The 26,458-nt window shown below is 46.6% G+C and overlaps 1 protein-coding gene across 2 annotated transcripts in view; it reads left to right on the top strand.

Annotated features, from left to right (window-relative positions):
- LOC120951088 (irregular chiasm C-roughest protein-like) overlaps window positions 1-26,458 on the top strand; it is a 199,220-nt gene that overhangs the window by 43,028 nt on the left and 129,734 nt on the right. The gene's annotated exons all lie outside the window — the stretch shown is intronic.

Below are 26,458 nucleotides of genomic sequence, written 5' to 3'. Positions count from 1 at the left end.
TTATGTACGGTGCTGTTCGGGACCACTGGGCGGACAACTACGAACAGTGTGCTGCGATGTGTTGATTTGTGTTCGGGGCGGGAGGTTCCGTTTTCTTTCCTCAGCAGTTTGGTACGTCCTACGGGACCTAAGATGCGAATGTTATTTTGTGCCCGCCCGACACAACATCTCCTTGGAGGCTCATTGTTCGAACAGTCCCGCACCGGTCTCCAATTTCCAGCGAGCGATGTGTCGCATTGAGCGACGACTTCTGACAGGACACCAGTTCGACACCAGTAGCCATCTTCCTTCCTGGCGAGGTGGATGATGTCCCTCTAAGGGGCCCTCTTGTTTGGAATGCTCGAGTATGCTGGTCGTTTGCGTCCAACCGTTGAACACCACTGCTCCGAAGTGTCCAAACATCCAGAGGTGTGCGCGTCCCGACATTCAGACATCTCCGACCGACGTCAAACTTCAGGTCCTGTTTTTTTTTGCGATCCATGATTTTGGCCCGGCATTCCCGAATCTCTCTCGCAATGTATGTCCGGAAGTGGCAAACTTTGCTCTTGCGGTCGATTTGTTCCAAGTTTTCGGCTGTGTGGGAAAAGTTTTGCCCCCCCCCCCCCCCCCCCCCTCACGCTTTCTGCGATAATGCCCTGAAAGATGTCAGTGGTTGGATTAGGTGAACCGATGCTCACCATAACTCACGCTCCCGGGCCACATCGACCGCCACTCAGCTACCAATAGATGGAGGGAGCGACCACGCCGGTGACAAATTCATTTCGCAAAGTAAACCCATTTGCATTTCGCTTTTCGGCCCCGGTTTTCCGTTTGATATGCAGGCGCGCGCGCGTGTGTGTGTGTCCGTGTTTTGTGACACCTTTGCCAGATTCGTGACCCGATCGGGGTGCCGGTTTTTCTTTTGCGGACCGTGATTTTGTGTGCGGCGGGTATCGGCATTCGGACGAAATTTGCTGAAAAATGACTGCATTAAGGGCGAGGGCACAAATCTGCCGCACGTGACTCGTTCGCTCATTCTTTTCCACTCTTTCGCAACTTCTCTCTCTCTCTCTCTTTCATTCAGCCGTGCCCTGCGGTAAAATAGGAGCGTACTTCGCGGAACGTTTACCTTGGGGCTTAATTTTTAACCTTCCGAGCGCGGACGTGTATAAATATCTCTTCGACAAATGTTGACACACGAGCTTTGCGTCCCCCCCCCCCCTCCTGCTACTGTGCGCCTACAGCCATGCTAAAGAAAACAATATGCCCCCCCCCCCCCCTGTCCTAGGCCCCTTAAACGCTGTGTATCTGCGTTTGTGTGTACTGCCTTCAATTTTGTTGCGTCAAATTATCCACACTTTATGTTATTAATTTACCGGCAGCATCACAACCCGGTACAGAATCAACAAAAAAAAAACAAAGCTCTCAACAAGAATGCTTCTGTTTTTGTGCGGCTTTTCTTCTGTTGACAGAAATATTATCATTGGAAAGGAAAACATTAAAAAAAAACAAATGGTTGGAAGGATCGTTTGCGCAGTAATGTTAATTTGGCAATTTGGACCTTTTTTTTGGGACGTTGTTACAATGAGGACTGTTTCCTTGGATGTGCACGGCTAGCAGTGGATTACTAGCAAATCAAACCGGCAATGATGTACTGCAGAAGTGGATGTACCCATTATGAATATACTGAAATCTACTAAAACACGCAAACACTGTTTCCTACATTACTGTGAAAAAATACTTTCGAAAAGTATGTTTAGAACATGGTCATATTTTCCAAGGAAAAGATTATCTTCTTAGCCGAACTAGAATAAACATTTGCGTAAAAAAGTGTTGCATATGTCATGTTCTATGGTATGAGATTTTTTTTTTTCAATGAACAATCATCGAAGAATAAAATTTCTCGTTTATTTTCACTTGATGTTAAAGTTCAACTATGACGTCACGAGAGATCGGGTTCGAAGGACTAAAATTTATATAATAACCGTATGGTACAAAAATTCGAAGGGATCATTCGAAATCAAAGACTTTTTGTTGTATTTTGCTTGATTGACAAATTCCGTTATGACGTCACAAGAATTCCGGTTCGAAGGACCAAAACATGAAATAAACCACTCTGGTACGAATGGATGGTTTGACAGTATAAATGGATCATAAGATGACTGGAATTAAAAGGAGTCATGTACTCGTGCTTTGACTATCACCATCATAGACAATTAATTTTGAAACCTAAATTACTACGGTTACGGTTTAATGCTTGTAAAATATGATACGCATGCAAGCGAGCGTAGTCTCATGTACGATTGCTAATCAAATTGTATCGAAATCTCATGCCATAACTCGTATTAATTTGACCGTCTGACGGGTAAATAACACCATCACGTCGCTCCAACCTTCCCAACTACCTTTACAACCATCCCGGTGAGCGTGGAATCAGTTGTTTTTCCCTTTTTTCCCCCTTTTCCCGCTACAACCTTAAATCTATATTAGTCGGGTTTAATGCTCGAAAATAGTATGTAACCACCCCACGGCGCTGTGCCGCACCGCCGAAAAAGGATTTAATCCCAATTAGGTACCAAAATCCCCTTCCACCCCCCCCCCCCACCCCTAGCACCGCGCTCTTCACCGTTTCCCCGGATATCTCCCTCCCCAGCCCCTTCCGTCGTCCTGGTGCGGCTGGTGCCGATAAACTTATCCACCGCCTTTTCCCTGCTGCGCGACTTCGCGCGATGAAAACTAGCATTTGCTCGTGATTAATGTGGGTGCTTCCCGTACGCTCTACCCCGTTCCGCCGCGCTACGTGCGTTGTGGATCGATTAGGGAGATGCCAAGGGCTTTGCCCGACGGTGCTTTGGCCCACCGAGCGGCCGGGGTGGCGAGCGAAAGTGGCGGAAAGAGGAGGGTAGGACAAATGGCACCCGAACCTCGGTACAAGATTAGCAGCATCCTAGCAAAACCCCGCCTCCCACTTGCCGATTTGCTTGCCGGAGGAGGTGGAACCACCCGCCCGCCGCGGACCCTTTCCCACACGACGATGCGCCTACGTCCGAATGGGGTTAGGTTCGCGTGCCACAGCACATTCCTTCCCACCCGATGCCTAGCGGTATTGGTAGTGCGGGGGGGGATGGGGGAGAGGGGGACTGCCGCAAGACGCAAGACTTTTGAGTGATCATAATGTATGCATAGAGTTGCTTAATTAATTAAGTTTGGAACTAAATTAAAGTCGGTGTTGTCACTGTCGTGGTCGCTGAGTAGTTTTCGGTGGCGTTGTGAAGTTGCTCGGTAGGTGTGTGTGTGTGTGTGTGCGTACTTGCTTGGTTGCAAAACGCGCCTGGACTGCGCGCGGTTGTTGGTGGTGTTTTGCGGGGTTTTGTCAAAGTTTGGCCGGAAGTTGCTCCCGGGGCAGGCTGCCGCGCAATCCGAAACGGGGGTTTTCAGGGCTCCGGGTGCAGCGAAATTTGTTTGATTTGCTAAGAGTTTATGTGTATGCCTTTTGGGGGATGAGTGTATGTTTGTGTATGTGTGGGGAGCGGGGTGGGGGGCATCTGAAGCGATTGCTCTTCGGGCCGGCACTCCATATATTTCTTTGCCCATTCGCTCGCTCACAGCTGGCACAGTTTGCCGTACTATTGTGTGTTTTATTTTGCTTGCTTCTGTTTGAATTGCTTTGCTGCCCGGGAAAGGGGTTGGGAAGCATCGCAAAAAAAAAAACAAAACAAAAAAGGATGGGGAATAGAAATTTACTTTAACTTGTGCTGAGCTATTTGCTCACTTTGCGGCGGGCAAGATTGGCCTGCAAAAGCAACAGTTTGCTGGAGAGAGAGAGAGAGAGAGAGAGAGCCGTGTGGATGTTATTTTTAATTAACAAAAACTATCACCATAGCGTTAAAGTCAATGCTTTACTGCCTTTACTGCTTGCACTGTTGAGTTGTATTAAAGTTTAACGAAGCGTTACTTAGCAGAGTTTTTCTTATGCCAAAATATCAGAATAATATTTGTAATACTGACTTCAAAAATTATAAACAGCTATACAAATAACCGAAGCAAGTGAAATATAGCCTAACAATATGCTACCCGATGTATCGCTGGGGCCGCGCTGGTGAGCTGTCCCAGGGAAAAGGGAACCAATTTTAGTTTTCATATCATAACTGGCTCCCTGCGCCGCGCAACGACGCGGCTGCAAAGACATCAAAAAGCTTCCGAAGCTTCAATCCACGAGCCTCAACCGGGGATGGCATCACAATACCTTGGCAAACACAATCGGGCACAGCAAACACATACCCACACACACACACACACACACACACAGAGCTGGGGGATCAACACTTTTATGAAAATTGACATCCTTCCAGGTTGGTAAAAGCGAGAAGCGAACGACACGCAGAACGCACTTTTCTCCCCGGTGCCCGGAGCCCGCAATCCAAAACCAAGATAGAGCATGGCACCTTTACCTCCCTCTTCCCCCCCCCCCCTCCCCCGGTGCGACCCCGGGCCCTTGGGTGGAAACTATTAGTGTCGCGGAAAGTGGGGCTTTGCAGCAGGATGAAGAAATTTAAAATTTTTGCACCGTGCACGTCCACGTGCCCCGTGGCCCGAGCAGCCGTGGTGCACGCGGTTCGGTGAGGTGTTACTGTTGTGCCTCGCTTATCGCCGGCAACGACTTCCCGGGCGTGATATTCGGGGTGGAATATGCGGTTGGGGGGGGGGGGGGGGGGGGAAGGGGTTTTTGCAGCATACAAACGCAAATGTGTTTTAATATTCTAAAACGATACAGCGCACAACGGCTCGTGAAAAGCGCACAATCGATGATAAGAAGGAACTAATTTGCATACGTTCCGGGCGTGTGCGGCGTTGCAGGGGAGACCCGGTGCCAAGTGTATCTTCATGCTACGGTGTGTAGGGCGCCACACACACACACACACACACACACACACAAGTGTGTCTGTGTGCTTTGTTGTCGTTATTGCTACTGCTGCTGTCGTATTCTCTATTCTCTCGCTTCACTTATGGCTTGCTCCCTTTGCTGGGGGCAGAAAAGCACGTAACCACGTGCGGCACTCGTGCATGACGCTGATTGATAAGTGTGATGAATGAAAAGCACCGATAAGCAGAAGAAGAAGAAGAAGAAGAAGAAGAAGAAGCTAAATAACGTAAGTGGTAGGACAGCTGTCAATGTTAATGACAATGTTGAAATTTAAATTACCCCAGCAAATCGTCCTTGTGGTACATAACCGTTTTGCTACGAGCGTAAAAGGTACATGATGGTTATGTTCGCTCTCATACGTTCCGGCTCGAAGGACCTATTTCAGTAGCTAGAAAGGATTTCAGTACCGAAGGCAAACTGTTATCTAGTAATTTTATGAAAAGAATTCTTATTGGAATCAAGCGAAATAATTCCTTATAATACGTTTCGTTTGTTATCGTTTCATAATAATATGGAGAGACTTGTGGCCTCTGACCTAATCTCAAGAAAGGAATAAACAAATTAAACAAAACAAAAACTTCCAAATTCATTTCGACTGGATATAATTTCTCAGATTTGCAGAAATTACTAAAAAAAAAAAAAATACTCAAAAATCTTTTGAGTTCATGCACACGGGGTCTTGCACCGAAATGACAGCTGTCAAAATTTCTCCCAGTATTTTTTCCCACCCTCTTCCACCCGATTCCAACTAGCCCGGCCAAAGCCCAACCGTCTATCGGGAAGTTCCCAAAAACTATCAATCCAGTGCGACGTCCTCGACAACTTCTTCCCAAAAAACGCCACCTACCGAAGGGACGCTGCGCTTCGACCGGATGCTCTTCCATATGCCGAGGCCCTAGCGATGGTTTTGCAGCTCAATCGCAAGCGACCAGCAATCACACACACACACACACACATGAAACAGAAAAGCCGACGAGCCGACATATATCGAAGATCCTGACAATGCCTTTTGGTGCGAAAAAAAAAACAAAAAAACAAAAACGTTAACGGAGGATGGAAAACAACACGAGAGCGTCGTGTGTCGGTGCAGAACTTGAGCCTGCCTCTTGGCCGCTTTGCGTAGTGTAACCACCTTTTTTTCGGGGTGGGAGGATTTCCTGTGCGCCAGTCCGTGTGTGCTTTTCCATTCCGGCGCCGGGTTCCCCCACGAGAAGCGCGCGCGGCACGGCGGGGAAGGCAGTTTTACGGTCGCCTGTGACGGTCGCTGCAGAACCACGGGATGAAATTGCGCCCTGGCTGGTGTCTCGCTTTGGGACGGCCCTTCTGGGCTGCCTTAAGCCGTCAACACCGGGCAAACTGACAGCAAAACTCCCCAAAAAACCAGGCTCTGCCCGGCTGCTCGGGCAGGGACCGCTAACAACGTACTTCACACATGCATATCGGGCCCCGAGACCCCCCCCCCCCCCCGTTCCCCTCCCCGCACCAGGAGAAGGAAATTGTTGGCGGCTGGGGCAGCTTCCGTGGACCGAAAATTGCCTTGCAGCTGTTGGGTAAATAGCTATCATTCGAAGAATAAATAATTTCCAGCACGTTCCAGCGGGGCGCGGGAGTGAAAATTAGATTTCGCTCATACCTTCGAGGCGGGGAGAGCGCTATTGCCTTTTTTTGAGGGGAGTGTATCCCTCCACATACACAAACACACCGCATTCTTGTCGTGGCAAAAAGTTTACACAAACGCTCTGCTCGTCTCGCCCAACGGTTTCACAATGCCTGGATAGTGGTGGTACGGTAGGCCATCTGATCTTATCTCGATCTCGCTCGTCCCGTCCCGTTGACTTGAGCCTTCCGGAGCTCGGAAGTCAGCGCGCTTGTACCTTGCTGTCGGGATCGCTATCACTTCACCGCGAAGGGCGTTGCTGTTCCATTATCGCTAATTCGGTATTTTCTAGTTTTGTTTCCCTCGCTGCCATTTGTCGTAAAAATTAGACATTGTAGGTGCTAGTTTTTTTGTTTTCGAAGCACCTCAAAGTGCATGCCGACGCCACGAATGCTTGATGTGGTTTGCCGTTGACTATGATTTGACGTGCGAGTCCAACGAAGCCATCCAGCAGCGCTCAAACAGCGAAACCTCATTCTTCCAACACGCATATCCATATTCATCCCGCTGCTCGGCAGCGCCACAATCTGTCCCACTGTGCCACTGGTTGCATGGGCGCCTCTGCCGGGTTGCGCACTGTGAAAATCCCAATCTCTAAAGCAGGAATTATGATTTATGGTGCGGAGCGCCCGCATATCAGGCATACCCAGGGGTGGGTGCGCGTTTCCATCGCTTTGTGCGCCGTTTTTTTTCCCCCGCTCGAAAAGGATGCCCTCGACCGTGTTCACCCCGCCCTGAGAGGCCCGGCCGGCACACCATCGCAAAAAGTCACCACGGCACGCTGCGAAAGCGTCGCAACCTGGCCACCGCCACCGCCGCGGCCCGGGCAAAGGAAAATAATTAACCGAAAACATTATTTTTTCCGCCAACACCGAACGCATATGAAATGTTGCTGCGGTCCTGCAGCGCCCCAAAAACGGATGGTTTGGCCCCGGCACTGACCTGCCCCGTCCCGTGCCCCGCCGGGTGTGTCCTTGATGGAAGGATCGAACGTGTGGGTGTGGGTGTGTGTGTGTGTGGGATGGCGGTTGGGATGGAGAAATATGAGTTTATACGAACGAACGGTTTAGTGTTTCACGTTTCGCTGGTACGGCGGTGCTGCTGTTGTGGCGAGTCGGCTACCACTGCTGGGTCTTGGGGGAAGGGTGGAGGGGAGACGCTGAGATCGCGCCCAGCATGAGCTCGGACGGGGGAGGGTTCAATTATTTATGAACTTACTCGGCTGACCGAACACCTGACACCGGACCGGCTCGTTCTCGGCGGTGGTGATGATGATGATGATGGCGATGGGTCAACTCAGGGCCAACCTCACCCACCCGTCACAGACATCATATTTCGTCGGTCATATGCAATCTGCCTGCTCGTGTGTGTGTGTGTGTGTGTGTGTGTGTGTGTGTGTGTGTGTGTGTGTGAAGGGATGCGTACACCATTATGCCACCGAAAGCCCCACTGCGTTGTCTGCTCTGGAAGGTCTGGCCCATACATGCCCAGCTTCATCAGGATCACTTTACGCTTTAATGACCGTTGCAGAGCCGTGCGGCCGCGCTTCCGTGCCGGGAGTTTGGCTCGAGCTAGCTCGGGCGTCTTCGCACAGTGCATTGCTGGCCGTGCTCCAGCAATTTTCCCACCACGGCTTTGCATACATCTGCCCGGCCGGCGAATTCGCCGCCATTGGACGTTTTCCTTGCAGCCACAGAAATTGTAAGTAGGCCTCTTTTTTTCCACCACACCCACACCTCAACTTATATGATTGCAGTACACTTTCCTTAATTGCACATCGTTGAGGGGATGGGGGGGGGGGGGGGGGAGGAATGTGTCCATTCCGCACATCCTGCTCATAACAAATGGAAATGGGGCCCGGTGGGTCGGGCTTTATCAGAAACAGCTGGATTAAATGTGATAAATGACGAATTAACTTAATTTGTTCCATTAGATGTCAAAAAAATAAGTTATTTATGGAGTATCCGGAGCTCCCCATTGGTGGTGGTGGTGTGGGAAACAGTCAGGAGGGAGGGTGCTTCCCAACAACACAAAAAAAGGCACTCCGAAGCCCGCCCCCCTACACACTTACACACGACCGGTCAGTGGGTTACCATTTCGGCGAAAAGTCAACGTGAATTCCATTCCAATGGCAGTGGGCCGACTACTGCCGACTTCGCTGCTGTGTTGTTGCACGCATTATTGTTGTTTTTTTTGGTACATTTTTTGGGGGAATAGATATGAAAAAAGGGAGCCACCCACAATCCTTAGAAAAAGACAAAAAACAAAGGGTACTGAATGAGAAAGAGAGAGAGAGAGAGAGAGAGTGCGAAAGACTGCAAGCGAAACAACTGTGACCGGTGGAAATGCCCGTTTTTCGTACATGGGTTTCTTCCTTCTTTTTCGTCGAATGGGGAGGGAGTGGTGAGAGGAGGCGTGGGGGGGGGAGGAGGAGGCATCGGTTGTCCGAAAGCAAATAATTTATCATTCGTCGTAATTGTTGATTAATGAATATTTAATTTAATAATGTCCAAGGAAAACAAGTTTTTCCTGTACCGTAGCGTGCGTCGTACGCGCGCGTGTGTGTGTGTGATAATTTGGAACGGTAACGGGTGGACAGGGGGGGGGGGGGGGGGTGTGGCAGGGGTTGCGCATTTCCAGGCCTGTTCGCTGGGTGAAAAAACGGAGATCTCGAATAAAAAAAAACCCCTGTAACCTGTTCCATTTTTCCACTCCCACCGCTCACCTCGTTCGACCTTTCGACCTTACACTTCTTCTTCTTCCCTTCCTCTGCCTCCACCCCTGGTGCGGATGGATATTCAGCTGCTGTCAGCACCGTGCTGCTTCCGGTCCGGTTAATGGATTAATTCTTCTTCCGTTTTGAGACCGAAAAAGGCATCCCAAGGAGCGCCCGCGAATCGTTCGATTGCGGTTGTGAGCCAAACCAACCCCCAACCACCACCACCACCACCGCCGCCGTTTGAGCAATGTTTGTGGGAGGAAGGGAAGCGAAACAGAAACGCACGCCACGGGTGTGGAATGATGAATGAAAAATGACAGAAGGAAAAGCTGTGGGCATATTTTTACCTCCCCTTCCCCGAATCTGGTGGACGAGGGAAAAGCGGAAAATTGAGCACAAAAAATTGGTACTTAAAAGGCACCAGCAAGATAGGAAGCGGAACGAGCGGGTCCATCCCGAACGCTGGTGAGGACTTACACGGGCCTTTGCACGGGCGTCCGGAGTCGTAACCAATCTTCGGGACCAGCGGGCTGGAAATAAAAACGAAATATACATTCACTCCACTTTTGGGCGCTCTTGAGCGGTGAAGAGCAATATCGGGTGTGATCGAAAGCGAAGGTAAGAGTCTATACACCCCGAAACCCACTGCCCATCTGGAAAGAGTTACTCGGTGTGTGTATGTGTGCAAGGCGTAGGCAAAAGATAGCAAAATGGTAACTGCACGTTATTGACGTAATCGGCGGTGCATTTAACTATGAGCGGATCCAATGATGATTGGCAGCCGGTGTGGCACAATCGTGCGGCTTTCGGCCTGGTTGGTTTCGAGCTGAAGAAAGGATTGAATGTATCGCAATCTTTTGATTTTATTGTTTCATTTCATCCGTAAAGCAAACTGTAATTCAGTGCTTAAGCTATCTGGCTTGCTACCAATAATACTTATGATCACTGTTTGTTTTTTTTGTTGCAAAATATTTTAAAACGATTAATGCATTGTTGACATGTTTTACAAGAAGCAGTTTAACGTTTTGAAAAATGAAAAAATCACATTCTTCTAATTAGGGGTCATCCATACATTCCGTAACGCTCGCAAGCGAAAGAGAACAAATTGTACCTGGAATTGATATCACTTGCTATGGCGCAAAATTAGAGGAAAATAATGAAAATAATGAACAATCACAATCATTAAAAAAAAATAGGGAAAACAGGTTTCTAAGACAGCTTTATTTGGGTTTTAGTGAGGTAAAAACATGTTTTTAAATTTTGTACTGCATTTTTTAGCTTTGCTCATCTAACTACGTTCGATGTTTTGTACGATATTACGTATCACCAGATTGCTGATGTGGTTGTACTGTTTATGACGCAGTATTTATGTAACGTTTATGACGTAGCTAACGGAAATAGGGAGAAGCGCATTTGGGTCCAGAGTAGTGATGTGCTGTATGGAGCGCACCCACGGCTCCGATCCGACTCCGACTATTGTTAGTTCGGTTCCGACTCCGGCAAAATGGAACCACTAGATCCGCCCGGAGTCGGAGTCGTTCGGAGTCGTCCGGAGTTGACCGGAGTCGTCCGGAGTCGCCGACTCCGAACGACTCCGACTCCGGACGACTCCGGACGACTCCGGACGACTCCGAACGACTCCGAACGACTCCGAACGACTCCGACTCCGGGCGACTCCGGACGACTCCGGGCGACTCCGGACGACTCCGGACAACTCCGGATGACTCCGGATGACTCCGACTCCGGGCGACTCCGGACGACTCCGGACAACTCCGGATGACTCCGGATGACTCCGACTTCGGGCGACTCCGTACGACTCCGGACGATTCCGAACGACTCCGGATATTGCAGCGCGAACCTACCTTCCGGAGTCGATTCCGAATTTATCGGAGTCGGATCGGAGTCGACTCCGGATTTTTGCCAACTTTTCCCATCACTAGTCCAGAGCATGCGGTGGTAAGGTGCACTTGAGTGAGTTAGTGAGAATAATGCTCTCAAAATGCTAAAATGCCAAAATGTCAAAATGCTAATCCAAAAGTATGCGATTTCAATAAAAAAAAACGAGATCCGGGATGGAAGGTTTGAAGTACAGTCTTTCTCCGAGATAAGCGAATAATGCATTCCGGAGACATTCGTGTATCTGGGACTTTCACGTATGACGAATATCACGTTTTGCTGCCAAAATATACTTGATTGATAATTATTATTGATTGAATTTAGTTCATGAATATAATTTATAACCTATTTGATGCAATTGTTCTGGAAAATTCAGTCATTTCTGTCTTTTGAGTAAATTTAAACTTTCGAAAAATAGCGTTTTTTTTTTTTTCATTTGACCATAGATTTAAAATATTGTCAAAATTGACATCTGAGCTGTCAAAAATAAAAATTCGCGTAACTCGGGGAAAGACTTTACGGTAAGCTTTAACGTACTTACAATAGCTTCCAATAATACATTGTTTGTCCTAGTGGTTATACCAAAAATTCTCATTTTTTGTGTGACGTAACTTATGGTTAATCCCTTAGAAGACCCTTAGAAAAAATCAACATTATGGCATCGTTCCTGCCATGAAAAAGTCAAAACTATTTAACTTCAATATTTTAATCAGAATCAGGCTTTATTTAATGTGGTTTTCGTTAAAGTAGCTTTTACCATAAGCCTATCACACCAGTTACAGTTACTCCAGACCACCGAGGCACTCCGACGCACATTGCGTTATCCTTCAGTCATACAATATCGTTTTCCAGGAAAAAGGTCACTCGCCTAAGTGCTGCTCAAAAGTACACACACACACACACACACACACACACACACACACACACACACATTGAAACCATTATATTTTTATATTTTTATAAATAATCCCACATATCCCGTGCCTGACTGATGGCTTCATGTTAAAAGCCCCCAAAAACAACTCGTACAGCACACACACACACCCTTATTCGCGCAAAAACCCACGCAAGGGTTTTGTAGCGCGGCTTGCAAACGTATTCCGATGATAAATGTCTCCCCGCCGCGTACAACCTTGCACAGTTGCTTGCGGGGCTAATGGAGTTTTTTTTTGTTATTGCCGTTGTTCCCGCTTCTTAATAACCTTAATCCCGCAATAGGATTCGGATTGCTGGATGGACACCGCAGCAAAACGGCACAGGGAGCACATTTAGCAAATCTGATCAGCAAAAGCGATACAAGAAAAAAAGAAGAAGAAGTAGAAAATTCCATTTAAAGTGCGAGGAAGGGGCAACAATTTCGAAAATCAATAGGAAGAAAAACGCATCATGTCCGGGGCAGATTAATTTGAGTGCTTTTTTTCGCAGTTTGCAACACGGCATTTAAGGACTCGGCCGATGGGTAGCTTCGGCGTGCGCCATTTTGCCACTCAACGATGGGGAAGGGGCGGGGGAGTAGACAGTAAAAACTTACATTTTAATCCTTGCACTCAGGCACGATTTTCTCAAACAGCAAAAAAAAATACAATCCTGTCTCTTGCTTTGTCTTTCTATTTTATCAACAAAAAAGCGAGCCGAAAAATGGAATGACACGGCCTGAGTGTCCCGTTGTGCATGGGGCAGTGCAATTTTTATGTACGGTTTGTTGCACAGGATTAAAGCTTTGGTAGCCCACTGTTTTTTTTTTTTCAGTACTAGTGGGAAAAAGCCTTTCCGAAAAAATGTACTGAAAATTTGGTAAAAAGTCACTGCCACTACAGCTGCTTTTTGGAAAATCAAACCAAAACACACACACACACACACACACACACACACACACACACACACACACACACACACACACACACACACACACACACACACACACACACACACACACACACACACACACACACACACACACACACACACACACACACACACACAAACAGCTGACAGGTAGTAAATGGCAAAGCCCGGTCAGCGCATCAAAGACGTGTTATCCACGCGTGGAAAAGCCGCTTTCGGCGTGAAAGCATGCACGTGTCCAGCATGACCCAGGCCCCGACAAAAAAAGCGGTTACCACCCCCCCCCCCCCCATCCCCCGCAAAAAAAGGGGGTTCCACACCCCTGGATGAATCTGTGCCACTGTGTCCGTGTGCAAAATTCGCGAAACATGAAAAAGCCATTTGTCGGTTGGGACTGGCTGTTTGGTTGCTGGCCCTAGGATGGCCCGCGAGGCTCCTTCGGTGCGTTATTTTATTTCACCATTTACATCCGCCCGAAGGGTCCCCCCCCCCGGAGGGGGTCGGTAGGGCGGCGTTGCCGAGTGTACGAAATCTAATTAAAATTCCTACGCTCAATGCTGAATGTCTTCGGTAATGAATTCATTACCGCGCGCCGCAAATGCGATGCGGTCGCCGCTAATCCCCACCCGAACCGACTGTGAACCATGTAAGACGGGTCACCCAAGCCCCAAGGGGGGGTCTTATAGCTCAAAAAAAAAAAAGACGCAACCATTCGCCTCACTAATCTCTCCGGGCTGGGAAAATGATTGCCCGGGCACGCTGGGAATCGATCACTCAATCGAGTCGGATCTAATCAAATTTGATTTGAAGCGTTCCGTTCTCCCGCGCCGCACACCCGAAACATCTTTGGCTGGCACTGCGTCCTCGTTGCCATTGTGTGCGGGGGAGAGGAGAAGGGAAGGCTGTGGGTCGAATGTGGAAGATCCCGCGCAATTGGATTCGCATCAGCGGACGATTTCAGCTGACCGTTTGCCCCATCCCATGCTTTGTCTTTTTTTTTGGGGTGTAAATTTTGATTTGACTCTTCGATTGGGGCCGCGCTGGGCTCGCGGTAAGCTTTGTGTCGTAAAGAGCTATCCCCGTGGAAGGTGGAAAACATTAGCGCGCGCGCACACACACACAGCACACACGCACACCTAGCGACTGGCGATCTGTATTGAAACAAACATCAAAAGCATAAAGTGAGCGTGCGCTTTTTGCCTTGTGGTCTTGCTCGTGTGCACGTCGTGCCCTCCCATGCATACACACACACGTACACATTCTAACGCGAGTGCATGGGGGGGGGGACATTTGAATATGTTATGCTGCTTTTTTTTTTTACTTTGCCGTTGCCTCCAACGCACCGCAGCCTCGTAAATCGAAAAATACCTGAAATAGCTTGCGATCGAGCGCTTACCATACATGCCGAAGAAGATGTGGTGTCTGTTCGTATCTTTTGATTCCTTCCTTCCTTCGACCCTGCCTTCTCGGGCGTGCGAATCTCAGCACAAATAAGGAACCAAAACATCACCCCCGTTGTACCGCCCTGATCACTCCCGCTCGCGATCGGCCGGCGGCGGTGGACAATAAAATGCGTCGAACACCACTTTCCGCTAACACCCACGCCGAATCAACCGAATGGCAACGATGTTCTCCAGCGCTAATTGAAACGATTTGCGGACTGACAGACTGACTTTGTTGTGTGAGCACTGCCGAGATGAGAAGTAGCGCTCTTGAGTTGCCGAATTTTTTGTATGAGACGGGTGTGTTGAATCGAATAAGATTTTTGTTTCGGGCAGCACACACAACAAAGCAGCGTATTAAAAGCGACATAACAACAAGACGAACCACTTACAATTTATAGCTTTATTTGTGAATGTCTTGTTTTCTAGGGTCAATCATAGATTTGATCATACAAATTTGTGTCCTTCGTAGTGCCTGTTTTAACAGTTTTTTTAACAAATAGAATGAAGGCAAAATAACCGAGTATGCCCGGTATAAGGCTTAAAATACAGGAACCAAATGTCCTGAGAGCAAAATCGGCCAGTACTTAATGTGTTGAAAATACGGCCGAAGCCGTAATAATGTGAATTTAAATAAAATAAAATAAATGAAAGCAAAACAAATACACGTTCAAATTAAACACTGCAGCTAATAACATTGAAACATGAGAGAATGAAAGACAACTAAACAAGTTATCGTGTAGTAGCAGAAATAACAGCACTAATACCTTTAAGATATACATATATGTTTGTCGTATGACCTAAATCCGGTTCGAAGGACCAAACATTCCAGTTTGAAATAACTCGCTTTCCTGGCCGCGAAAAGATTTGTTGCTGGTTTTAAGAGATGTAATTATGCTTTAATACTGTCAAAAATGGATTATTTCATTGCAGCAGCTTGCTACAACAAATCTGAATTTTCTAGTATCTTTACAAAGTATGTTTACGTTTGAAAAGAAATTATCGCTTTTTAATGTTAGTTTTGATTGGTGCAAATTAATTAGGATTTTTTTTATTTGCAAAAATACTACACTACCGAATGTTTTGTGGCTTTTTTTTTAACTAATTTGATTAGCTGCTGGCAAGTACTTGTTAGTTATTTGAAGTTTATTTATTCAAGCAGTGTGCTTCTTATAACTGCAATCTGTACCTGAATCTTTGTAGTGTGGAAATAACAATTGAATGATTTTTCTTTATTATTTAACTCAAAAGTCCAATCTCTACTAAAGAAGCGCGCGCTAGCGGGAATCGGTACGCGTCCGGTTTTGTAACAGGCAAGCTCTGCTACACACCTGACCAGCAGACCGTCCCCGCTAAGCGGGCGTTCAAAATTAAACTGGTTCTGCTGCAGGCGCTCCTGCTCTTTCCACGGGGCCCAACAGATCGATACAAATGGAAATAACCTTCTACCACCTTGAAAACTTCTCCCGAGCACCCGGAAAATGCCCTTTGAAATTTAAAAACCACACATGTCATGTGTCTCGGCACTGGTCCCAGCTGGCGCTAGCCGGACAGAAAACAAACCGCTCCCTGGGGCTCGGCAGGCGGCGATGGTGGGCGCTGGTATGGTAATAAACGTTCCTTTGTCGCTATGCCGCCCAGAAGACGGAACCCGCCGAAAGCCGACTGTTGTTCATAAAACAACACAAACAGCACAGCAGCAAAGGATGTACTTATGGGTACAATCATCAAAACAAAACAATAACAACAAAAAAAACCCAAAATGATTGCTTTAAAAAGGGTATCGACGTCGGTTCGACGTCTCATTTTTCACGCGCCGCATAAACATCATCCAACATCTTCCCACATCAAAGAGTGTAAAGTACATACACGGGAGCACCTTGGCGAGTGGCCGGAACGGTGATGCTTTTGATTTCACAATTAATTGTAAGCAAAAGCATTCGGACCGTTAGATCACACCGGGGAGCTCACGCTTGAGTGTTTGCGAGCGACACAAACGAAGATGCAATATGGTGAAGACACAAGAATAAGAAATAAAAAAAAACAAACACACACACAAAGACAAAATCAACGAAACGCGGTAGCAAACAAAGTCGTAGGAGCTAACCGAAAAGCAGCCCGAACCAACGCTCTGGTGCGCCACCAGACGGGGCTCGTAAATTTTCCCTGTTTATCGGGCGGCGGCGCGGTGGTTTTTTCGGCTGCTCACTGGATGGAGAGCATTGGAAAATGGAATTAATGGACGCCTGGGGAACGGAGAGCGACCGGGTGCCGAAAATTCGAAAGCCAATCGGTTTATTTATTTGCTGCCCCGGCGCTTTAATGCGCTTGATAAGAGATCGTACTGGGATCGGTCGTCCGGCGTACGTAGCGGCGACCGTGGCCATGCTTTACAGCCTGGTTACAGCATCGTTATTGCAGGCACACAGGCATCATTGGCAGTACGACTGAAACGTGTCTATTGATCCATTATCGCTTGCGAGGTTTTCTATTTATGCTCCCCTCCCTTATTTCCAGATCGAGCCAGCTAAAACAGTGCGCAACTTCATAAACAGTGTTCACAAGCACACGCTCAAAGCAAACAGCAATGGCAGCATCCAAAAACACACACACACACACACACGATCCGCCCCTTTTTATTTCTAGCTCTACTCCCATTTCCTCTAATCTCTCGCATCCGTCAGCTTCATTTTCAAAAAAAAAAAGGTTGGGGCGTTGGCACCGAAAATATTATGACCGAACAAGTGGCAGCTACTCTTCCCCTGTCTTCCCCTGGGTCTTCCCATTCCGTGGCCTCCATTTATCATCGAACGGGCGGGCGAATGCGAATCATTCGCAGCTGGAATACGCGCGCATAAATTAATTCCCCTTTAGTGCCAGCGTCCGCCTCGGGTTGCTCGCGGAAAACTCCACGCCTCACCACAACCGAGGGGTGGAGGTCCCTAATTAATAGAGAGCGCGGGCGGGGTTGTTCCTACCTGGCCAAGGAGGCACCAGGCCTGCTCCACCTGTAACCAGGGAAGAAGACATCACGCAGCCCGTCCGGTTGGGCCGATAGCGATCGTATTTTTCTCAAATTTACAGACCATTTTAGATCGGTGCCCATCGATAAGCGCGAGTGGTTGTGTTTCCACGCCCGTTCTTCTGGCCGATTCGGTTTGGTGCCGGTGCCGAAACGGGGATGGAGAGGGGAACACTGAACCACTCGCCACGGTGTCGACGGGTACAAGCTGCTGCTGCTGGAGTGGCTCTGGAGGCATGGGTCACTCCTATCTTGTTCTCGACAACGCCCAGCGAAATAAAATCAAATGGATTGTATTTATGTTTTTTTGTGGCACAAGAAAATTCGAGCTGGCTGTTAAGCTGGCTAGGAGGACGGACGAAGGAAGGGCAAAATTAAAATGTCCAGTTGTCTGGTGGGGAACGCTTACAAAAATGTTTTGTTAAAGGGTTTCTCTGCCCAACTTCACTTCGCTCCATTCCATAGCTACTGACAGCAGGAGTGATACGAGACGCTTTGCAACACATGCAAAGATGAGAGGTGTGATGAAATATGACGGATGAATATTAAAGATGAGCTGCTTGAAGCATACCGAACAGCTAAAGCAACCCTGTAAGCAGTTGCTCAGCATTCGCTGGTCGTAATCGTTTCAGATTGCATTTCGTTATTCTGAAACTGTACACGACCGTTTGCAGCTCTCGCAGTCGCTATTTATGGTCACTGTACCAATAGTGGAGCCATTTCCGGTGATACAGATATATTTGTACTCATTTAAAGTGTCGGAAAAGTAAATTTATGAATATTTTAGCACATCAGAATTTAATGTTTTACCTTCCCAGGCACAGCGAGATATATTTGGAAATGCTGCTGAGGATTGAAGCTAGTTTCACTAGACTAGCCAAGACTAATGCGATTACTTTGAGTACTTTGCTGTGTGAAGTAACAGTATCCTAGTGGCATGGCTTACCTACTCAATAGAAATATTTGTGTAATTTTTCGTAATTTTCATTATCAGTCACAAATGAGTCAGGAGTCCCATAAGGCAGGATCCTTCACCCTGTCTTATTTTCAATATTCATTCATGACATAGCTTTCTTTACTCCCGGATACTATGAAGAGCGCTATGCTGATGAACTTAAGCTTTATTTTCCCGTAAATGACTAACCAGATTGTGCAAGGTTCCAAACCGCTTTGTCTCACTGTAACAACTAGTGCACGTTAGACTCAGTGTCTGTGAATGTTAATGTAATGTCTGAGTAATGGCCATATCTAGGAGAAGAGCAGCATTGAAGGATAGGCAGAGCATTAGCGGTAGCTTAGTTCCTAGATCTGATTCTGTTCAACGTTTCAGCCTCAAGTTGAAAACACGCTAACTAAAGCTCTTCGTCTGTTAGGTTTTCTTACACGTGTTACTAAGGAACTAAGGAATCGTTTTAGCTTAAAATATCTGTACTGTGCTATTATTTGACCTGCTATTGAATATGCTTGTATCGTATGGTTCCCCGAGCAATAATATAGGTTAGATAATAATGAAGCTATTCCACGAAAATTTACATTGCTGCTGTTTTATTACCTTCCATGGCAACGTGGTGTTTCCTGTCCTTCCTATAAAACTAGATGTTTACTGTTTGGTTGTAAGAGACTAGAGAACGTTTTGTACTAACGTAGGGGCCCTTCACGATTCTAGTCAGCTTTTTGTATGGAGTTTGACAGATGGATGCTGAAATCATGTAAACACTCCATACAAAACCACACATACAACTAGCCTGCAATTTTCAGTCTAGATTATTCTAGCCTCAAAGGTAGAATTCTATTCGAGTACCTGCTCGAAAACATGGTGTTGTTTACATTTACCCCAAGGTGCATTAAAGAGATCACGTGGTGGAATCTAGAATCAAAGTGTATGTAGTCCAGGTTCTTTATAACCAAATTTGAATATCACTTTTTGAAAGGATGGGTGAAAACTTTTGTTCAAACAAGCTTTCTGAAGGCTTGACGAATACTCAAAACACTCTTAAAATCTTCATTCAGAAACAGAAGCGATAAAAATCGGTTTTCTAAATGCATACACCTTGGGATAAGCCCACCTGTATATTATACCGACTTAGATAGCTGCTCGAAAACTGCTATACAATGCAAACAGCTGACAGGCTGAAATTTCAGCCTAACGAACTTAAAACGGAAAGGACCCCAAAGTCTAATGATAATGATACGATAATTTAGAAGCAATTAAGTTATTTCTTTTATCATGAGGGACGGGCTTGCCGTATTGCTTAAAACCAATTAAGGGGCCCTTTCCGTTTTAAGTTGGTAGGCTCCAACTGTCAAACTCCATACAAAAAAAACTAACTAGAATCGTGAAGGGTCCCTATAATAGAAATAATTATCAATCATTTAGAATTACATTTGCATCATACCCGATCTGCCCATAACTGAAGCCAAATGAAACGATAAACCGATACTGAAAATTGTTTTTTTTTACTTTTGAAGTAAAATTTTCATTTCAACCATACATCGTTGCTTCAGTTCAACTATAACAAGTCAGTTCAGTTTTATAGCCATTTCGTGTGGCTGGATGAAGAATCGTTTTCATTTAATTCTGTACCACAAGCACTTCAAACAACAGCAAAAAAACGAAGAAGAAAACAAAAAAAGGAACGCTACGGCACGCCAAAATAACACACACACACACACACACACACACACACACACACAAAACACCACACTTGCAATCACACGGCGAGTCTCGATTCCAACGCCATTTTGTTGTGCCGTGTGTGCCACAAGTGCCGAGAGCACCGTGATAAAGCGAACAAATGGAATGGAAATACAGAAATTCAGTTGTCTCTGTGCATGCGTGCATGTGTGTGTGTGTGTGTGTGTGTGTGTGTGTGTGAGGCGGAAATAATAATAAAAAAAACGCAAATCCATTCGAAACAGACTTTGAATTAACACAACAAAAAGGAACTAAAAAAACAAAGGAGAAAAAAGAAGCTTTTTCCTGCTTCCCTTTGCTGCCTGCCCGATTTCCCGTGGGGATGGAAAACGATTGGTACCGGTCGACTAGCGGGGAGGGAGGGGAAGAAGGGGCGGAACGGTTGAGATGGGAGGGATGGGTGAAGGTGTAGAATTTATCCCTTTCCCCACGGCACAGCGAAAGATGCATTCATGCGGTTTGGGGAAAGGAAAAACACACACACACACAAAGCACACAAACACACACACACACACACACACACACACACACACACACACACTCACACTTACCTCCAGCACACAAGGACACACACAGGAATTTTCATACACGCGCGCTGTCCATGTTGTAGCGCTCTTCCCTTGCTTACCTCCCGAACGATGCCGTGCCGTGGTTGTTGAGCGCGATTTTCCACCGGGTGGAATTGTGTTTCCGCGCTATTTTATTAGTGCTCCCCATCGCGCTGTTTTTTGTCCAGTGACATGTGTGTGTGTGTGGTAGAGCAAAAGAGTGTCTGCCATTGTTGGTGTGTAGTGTTTTTATTTCCTCTTTCTTTTTTTTCATTTACACCGATCCCCCCCCCCCCCCCATTCCACCCGCAGCCATTTGACAAACGCATTTGAGAGCATCAAGGGGTGGGTTTTCCCTTTGTTTTACTTTATTTTATCATTTCTTTTGCCTTCCTTTTGTTAAAAGCGCTTTCCATCGAGTGGGTTGCACCCAGCACAGTGTGCTTGTGCTGCTGCTGCTGCTGCTGCTGTTGTTGTATCCTGTAAACGGTGAGTCCCACCACCATCGCCGTATATTGGTGGCACTGGGAGCGGGTGGGAGGGAATGCGGGGCTTTCGTGTATAATTATTACCTTAATTTTACGAGCAAATAAATTCCACTTTAAATTACCGTTTTCACGACCAGCACGGCCAAGCGGGGAGAGCGAAGCGAGGCGATAAGGGTGTGTGGGTGTGTGTGTGTGTGTATGTTGTGTGAATGGGGCGTCAGGGGGTTTAAAAGGGGCAAAGATGTGACGGATTGACAACACCATCACGCTCGGCTTTTCGTCGCCCATCGGTGTACGTCGGTTGCGGAGGCAAAGCAAGGATTTGAAATTGTTTTTCCCTCCTTAAACATCTTCTCGACAGCAGCAGCATAGGTGCGAGCGTGTTTCGAGCCAGAGAAAACTAAATTTTCATAGCTTGCTGCGCCCCCTTTAACCCAGCGCTCACCAACACCACCCCATCCGGCCGTGCGTTGGGCGCAGAGATTGCTTATTTATTTTGTGCAGTTTTTTTTTCTTCTTTCACTTCTCTCCGCTGTTTACTTCGCTCGCTACGCCGTTGCTTATGAAATTTCAAACAGAGGAAATGTCACTAGCATTACAGCTGGTGGGACGAGCCCCCGCCCGAGTGCTCCGTTGCACAATGATGTTCGGCGAATAGGTGCAACATTTGAGCGAAGTGAGAAAGGGTTTTGTTTGTTTTTGTACATGCGCTGCAGAAGCATTACCTCCGTGTCCGGAGCTCCCGTCTTGCGGGAGCTCCTGTTGGGAAGGTTTATTGTTTTTTTTTTTTTTTGGAAACGGTTGAATTTTGGCTTTCCCATCACGCACCACGGTTTAGGGTGCCGGCTGCTTTGGACGGGCAGTGGAGGATGTGTTTGTTGTTGTTTTGGGGTTTGGATTTCGAAACGCGCAATCAACCGTGAAGGTTACGACTGTCGACTGTCAGGAAAACGGGGAAATAATTCAAATTATAATTATCTTTATTATGTTTACAAACAATTGCACCGGTGATGGCTAAGGTCATTGAGGCAGGTTTATACGTAACCGAACTGTACGCATTTAGTTTCCATTGTGGTATACAGTAATGGATATCATGACGTAGTTGAATAGGCAGTAGCTGATTTTAAAATTATATTCAGCAACGTGGGTTGGTAGACTATTACATGTGCTCTGTAAAGAAATAAACATCCTTCAAAGAGAAGATTTCATGTTCTTCTTAAGGATAAAGTAGAACAAACCCTGCGCAGGCAGTTTGAAAAAAGTTTACTGGTTTATTATGGTAAATTAATTTTGCCCGATTACTGGGCTATGCAAGGGAAGTTTTCATGTGCCCCCAAAATCTAACAAACCTCTGGGCCTAGTCTTGGAACTGATTACGCTCCCGTATCTGTACTGGAATTGATTGATATCTATTCTGGCCCTGAAATTGATACCGAACCTATACCGGTCCTGGAACTGGTATCGAATCCAATTCAATCCTGGAACTGATACTGAAGCCAAACCGGTTCTGGAATCGATCACGAACTCATATTAGTCCTGGAACTGATATCGAACCCAAACCGCTGCTAGATTCGATTATGAACCCATTTCAGTTGTGGAATTGATACCGAACCCATATCGGTCCAGGAACTAATACCGAACCCAGTTCTCGAATTGATCACGAACCTATATCGGCCCGGTAACTTATACCAAATCTGACAGGTCCTGGAACTAGTATCGAATCCATACCGGTCCTGTAACTGATATCCAATCCATTTTAATCCTGGAACTGATACTGAAGCTAAACCGGTTCTGGAATCGATTACGAACTCATATTAGTCCTGGAACTGATATCGAACCCAAATCGCTTCTAGATTGGATTATGAACCCATTTCAATCGTGGAATTGATACCTAACCTATATCAGTCCTCGAATTAATCACGAACCTATATCGGCCCGGTAACTTATACCAAATCTGACAGGTCCTGGAACTGGTATCGAATCCATACCGGTCCTAGAACTGATATCGAATCCAATTCAACCCTGGAACTGATACTGAAGTTAAACTGGTTCTGGAATCGATCACGAGCTCATATTAGCCCTGGAACTGATATCGAACCCAAACCGCTTCTAGATTGGATTATGAACCCATTTCAGTCGTGGAATTGATACCGAACCCATATCGGTCCTGGAACTAATACCGAACCCATATCAGTCCTCGAATTGATCACGAACCTATATCGGTCCTGGAATTAATACCAAATTCGACAGGTCCTGGAATTGGTATCGAATTCATACCGGTCCTGGAACTGATATCCAATCCAATTCAATCCTGGAACTGATACTGAAGCCGAACCGGTTCTGGAATCGATCAACCCATATCGGTCCTGGAACTGATAACAAATCCAACAGGTCCTGGAACTGATGATGAAGTCATACTGGTCCTGGAACCGATCATGAACCTATACCAATCCCGGAACTGATACTAAATCCTACAGTCCACGGAACTGGTATCGAATCCATATCGGTCCTGTAATCGATCACCAACCTACCTCGGCTCTAAAATTGGTTCCGAATCCATGCATATACTTCAACTTCAAGATACTGAAGCCATACCAGTCCCAGAATTGATGCTGAAGCCATATCGGTCCGGGAACCAATCACCAATCTATTCTTCTCCTGGAACTAATACCGAATCAATACCGGTTCTGGAGCCAATCATGAACCCATATCGAGCACGAACCCATAACGGAGCTCCATACTAAATTTCAGCAATGAAGTTCTAACTGGAACTGGTCCCATTCCGGAACGAGTGATGAACCTGTTCTGGTACCGAAATCGATACAGTGCCTCTTTCCATCCAGTTACTAATTCCGTATACCGGTATCGTATCGTTATTAGTTCCAGGACCGGCAATAGGTAAGGATCTGTTTCCAGTCCATCCAATCGTTGAAACTGCTGTACACTGTGGTTCCAAGCGCGCGAAAGGAAATTAACAAAAAACTCCCAACCAACTTCACCGTACGCTTCACCAGCTAATTGCAAGCCATGTCGTTTAATTGTGTACACACTCTAGTTCTGGAGCACCTTCCGTTTTTGAAACCCACAGGCACTGCAGCCAAGGATCAAGCAGAACCTTCACTCAAGATCAATGGTGGCTCAGGTCCGTTTAGAGTGCACACCCGCTGGTACACTGGTGCTTCACTCTTCTTTTTTTGTTGTTGTTGCTGTTGCTTGAAGCACACCGCACACGTAGCGCTCGTTGACGGTTTCTTAAGTTTACGGGCACTCACCCAATCTACCGCTCATCCCTTCACTCACCCTTCCCAGGAGACCGATGAAAAGTCTAGTTTATTGCCAGCGTACACACACACACACACACACACTCACGCGAGCTACACAAACACTCCGATCGTTCGGTGTTGCGCAAAATCCATCAATATCCATCCCCCGGTTGCCACTAGCGGCCCGTGCAAGCAGCCCGACATTGTTGCCCGACCCCGCCGAAACCCGCTCCACCGAACACCCTCCCCTCTTTGTGCGTGTGCCGAGCAGTGGCCGGATGTTGCGAACAGCCCGAGGGGGCGAGTTTTCAAGTGGGGAAAACCCTCCCGCCATCCTGGACCGGAGGAGGAAAAGCTACTGGACCATGCTGAAAAAAAAAGGACGAGGACGGGCTGAGAGGGCGACTCTCATAAAAAGTGATAACTATCCGGGGACGGGCCGTCAAGCACATCCTAAACCATTAGAGGGGAGCGGTTAGGGGCGAGGGCAAGACGTGCCGACCCTTTCGAGGGGGGGGGGGGGGAGGGGGCTCCCAATGAGGGGCTCGGCGGACTCGAGCGCGCAGAGTACATTGAAGAGTCGATTTTGGTCACGAAACGAATTTTTCAGCTAAAAGTACTACTTTGTACAGTACAGTGTAGCAGTTTTGTGTGTGTGTGTGTGTGTGTGTGTGTGTGTGTGTGTGTGTGTGTGTGTGTGTGTGTGTGTGTGTGTGTGTGTGTTTTGGGTTACTACGTTTACCTGCTGGAAGGGCAAACTAATTTGTTGTGGTTACTGTAGGTACAAATTCCCCTTTTTGTTGCCAGCTCGATTGATGCTTTAATTGGATTTTAATTTGTTCGTGTTTACTGTGTTGCAACACTTTTGTTTAATGAATATTAAGCTTTTCTTCCTTCTATTTGTATAGTTTATAGTGTCTCATTCTTTGTTCTTTGTTCTTTACTTATTGTGTACCTTTTCTATTCTTTTTTTTTTTAGTTTTCATTCATTTTTTCAAGTTTTTCTTTTCTTTTTCTTGTTTATTTCGGTTACAGTAAATAAACGAACTATATTGTGTGTTTGCGTTACATTTACGATTTACATCAATTCAACAGTTCATTTTTTTATAAAGTCATCAGGATTTGCCTTTTTTATTTATTTTGTAGTAAAAAGTGTACATTTAACAAAAAAGCTCAATATGATAAATCTGTTTTCTAGTTTTTTTTTTCTCTCTCTCTCTCTCGCTCTCGTGAAACAGCTTGCCCCATCCTTTCGTCACACTTTCATTATTATCTTTCTCTTTCCTTTCTTAACGCTTTCCATTTCCTTCCAATCTTTGCAACCCTCATTTTGAAAGCTGATATGTTTGTGCCTGTAAGTGTTTGTGTGTGTGTGTGTGTGTGTGTGTCCTCGCTCAGCAGGATCGAAACATTTCGGCAAGGCGAAGGGCGTATGAGCTGGTATCGTTTTATCACTCCAAGATGTTCCCGAACTACCTTCTGTGTGTCTGTTTAGTGGTATTTTTTGTACATCATTGTGTATGTGTGTGAGTGTGTGAAGTACAGGACATCTTCTAATCCCCCTCTACTTGCTCCCTCCCGCCCAACCAACACCCCTTCAGGACAATCTTTTTGCTATCAAGCTTATCCAAACATCTTCGGCGAAAAAAAAAAAAAAAAACCGGTCAGCACGGTAACGATTTGGTGCTGCTTGAATCAGTTCTTTTCTTTTCTATCTTCCTCCCAAACACAAAATCACCAGCTTACCGCTGCTTGGTTGGCCCTTTCCGGCTCCGGCTTTTCCACCCATCCTCACCCCTGGGGATGATGCTGAACAAAAGCAAGGAGAACGGAACGGGACGGCACTGAATGGTCCGGGGATCGAGGGGATGATGCTCGCACGCAAGTCGTCGGACACTGCTGGAGCCCGCAACCACACTCGACCAGGGCAGATAATATTGCAAATGTTGTCAAAAAATATTGCCCCACAAAGAGCGTCGC

Source organism: Anopheles coluzzii, chromosome X (genome assembly GCF_943734685.1).
Source record: "Anopheles coluzzii chromosome X, AcolN3, whole genome shotgun sequence".
In the NCBI taxonomy this organism is placed as follows: domain Eukaryota; kingdom Metazoa; phylum Arthropoda; class Insecta; order Diptera; family Culicidae; genus Anopheles; species Anopheles coluzzii.
This window is presented reverse-complemented; position numbering and strand designations above follow the sequence as displayed.